This window comes from Rattus norvegicus, chromosome 1, assembly GCF_036323735.1.
Source record: "Rattus norvegicus strain BN/NHsdMcwi chromosome 1, GRCr8, whole genome shotgun sequence".
Lineage (NCBI taxonomy): Eukaryota > Metazoa > Chordata > Mammalia > Rodentia > Muridae > Rattus > Rattus norvegicus.
This window is the reverse complement of record NC_086019.1, coordinates 211,738,980-211,741,602: the sequence shown is the minus strand read 5'-3', so window position 1 is coordinate 211,741,602 and position 2,623 is coordinate 211,738,980. Positions and strand designations below refer to the sequence as shown.

Sequence of the window (2,623 nt, the reverse complement as noted above, 5' to 3'; positions counted from 1 at the left end):
GCTGTTTACTGGATTGATTTTCATGGTTTGCTCAGCCTGATTCTTTTTATATATATACAAACCAGTACCATCTATCCAGGTGGCATGGCCCTCCCACCTCAATGATCAATTTTATTTTATTTTATTTTTTTATTGGATATTTTATTTATTTACATTTCAAATGTTATCTCCTTTCCCAGTTTCTCCTCTGGAAACCCCCTATCCCAACCCCCTCTCCCTGCTTCTATGAGGGTGCTCCCCCATCCAGCCACTCAGCCACTCCCGCCTAGTTTCTTTTTGAATCAGAGTCTCTCTTCTACAAAGGCTTCCACTCATAAAGATCATTTGATTTCAGCTCCCAGGTGCTGGGACTACAGAATTCCTGGACTCAATAACCAATTTCATTAAAACAAAGGAGAAAGGCAAGCATCAGATCCTGGGGTCAAAATAGGGAAAGGGCAGCTAGCACACACGGGCTTTTTACCACACGGGATGTCCTGTGGTCTTAGCATGCTAACGACCAAGACGGTGGTGGAGTAGTGCTGTTTTCCTTCTTTTTTTCCAAGATGGGATGAGATGAGTTTCATAACCCAGGCTAGCCTGAACTCTCTATCTAGCTAAAGATGAACTTGAACTCCTGGTTTTCTTGTCTCTACCTTCCAAGTGGTGGAGTTACAGGAGTGTCCCACCATACCTGCCTCTAAACTTGCAGTTTCGGGGCCTGGAGGGAGGGCTCAGTGCTTTAGAGCAGTTTCTACTCTTGCAGAGAAAGGAGTCTGGGTCCCAGCTCACAGCCAACTCCATGGGAGCCAACGCTTTATTTTTGACCTCCTTGGGCACCAGGAACATACATGCAAACACTCAAAACACTCATATACATAAAGCAAGAATAAATAAAAATAAAGATAAATTAAAAATAAAGTTAGGTTGTTTTTTGTTTTTTTTCAGGATTTTATGTGTCCTAGGCATGAAACAGCTTTGGCCACCAAGCCAGACATCAAGCTAGAATGACAAAGGCCTGCCACCTGCTCTGCCCCTGACTGATGTAACAACACCACCAACCAGGTGTCTCTCCGCCCACTGGGGGAAGCTAGGTTTTAAGTACAAGTTGCTGTGGTTGGGTAGGAGTCCCTCAAAGCCAATGTGCTAAAGGCATGGTCACAGCCTGGGTCACCTTACTGGGAGGTAACTGAGCTTTTAGGACGTGGGACTAATAAAGTTACACCAGGCGTCTGGAGAGATGGCTCAGCAGTTAAGAGCACTAGCTGATCTTCCAAAGAACCTGGGTTCCATTCCCAGCACCCACATGACGGCTCACAACTGCCTGTAACTCCAGGGATCCAACACCCTCTTACAAACGAATAAAAATAAATTACTACAAAATAAAAATGTGCAAAAATAAGAGAAGTTATGACGCTATATCATTGAGGGTATGTCCTTAAAGGAGAACTGGGGCTCTAGCCCCTTACTGTGTTTCTCAGTTTGTCTCCTTGCTACCATGAGATGCAGAGGCCCCGGCCCCTCCACTAAGTGTACGCCCACAACAGCTCACTGAGCCTCCCCAGTCTAAGGCGAGAGCCAAGCAGATGCGGACTAAAATCTCAGAAAATGTGAGCTAAAATAACCTTCCATCCTTGAACGTTGCTGGTATGATCTGGATGTTAAATGAAGGTTTACTCCACAAAGCACCTGTGTTCAGAGATGGGCTCACAAGGGCTCTGACTTCAGGACTGGACGGACCCATGTGTGGATTCCTAGCACAGTGAGCTTCTAGGAGATAGGAGGGACTCAGAGGTGGATAGAATTGGAGCAGGTAAGTTACTGGGACCGGGCAAGCCTCTGATTTCCTTCCTTCCTTCCTTCCTTCCTTCCTTCCTTCCTTCCTTCCTTCCTTCCTTCCTTCCTTCTCCCCTCCCTCTTTTCTTTTTTCCTATTTATTTGTGTGTTGTTTTGAGACAGGGTCCTACTCTGTTGCCCTGGCTGATCTGGAACTCACTCCATGTGCGGGTCCAGGCTGGCCTCGAACTCATGGTAATCCTCCTGATCTGCCTCTTGAGTGTGCTTGTTTCTCTTGCTGTGTAGTACTCCACCGTATATAAGCTTCACAGTTTATCTGTTCTCCTGTATCTATGTAGAGATGCATGGCGAGGATTGTTTACGTCTGCCTCCATGTTTCTTTAAGTCTCTGTTTTCTTGCTGGCCCCCTTCTTTCTCTCCTCCTGCTTCCTGTCCACTGTGAGCTAAGTAACTTCACCTTGCTCTCCCTGCCACCAAGACTGTCTCACCACAGGACCAGTAACAAGAGTCAACTGTGAACCAAAAATAAATTATTCCTAATCACATCTGATTCCTCAGGCACTTTGTGGCAGCAATGGAAAACTGCCTCATGTGGTTGATATCTCAGCCCTTCTGTCACTGATGCAGAGCTGACTAACTGGCTGGCGCTGCTCCTTTAAAGCAAACCCGTTCTGTATCCGATGGCTTAACATGGTTGAGAGGAAACTGCTGGTGTTTCACCTCCAGAGAAAAGGTGCCTGGGCACCAGTTAGGGCTAGAATACGCTGGGTGACAGAATGCACCCGATACTAGGTGGGTTCAAAAGCTACACCAGGCAGAGCAGAAACCACACAGTGCCTTCCAGATG

General features: G+C 46.5%; 1 non-coding gene across 1 annotated transcript; it reads right to left on the bottom strand.

Moving 5' to 3' along the window:
- Positions 1-931: 931 nt before the first annotated feature.
- Positions 932-1,068, bottom strand: LOC120100403 (small nucleolar RNA SNORA48). The gene has a single exon (XR_005500163.1). It is a non-coding gene; the product is annotated as a small nucleolar RNA SNORA48 (small nucleolar RNA).
- Positions 1,069-2,623: the final 1,555 nt, after the last annotated feature.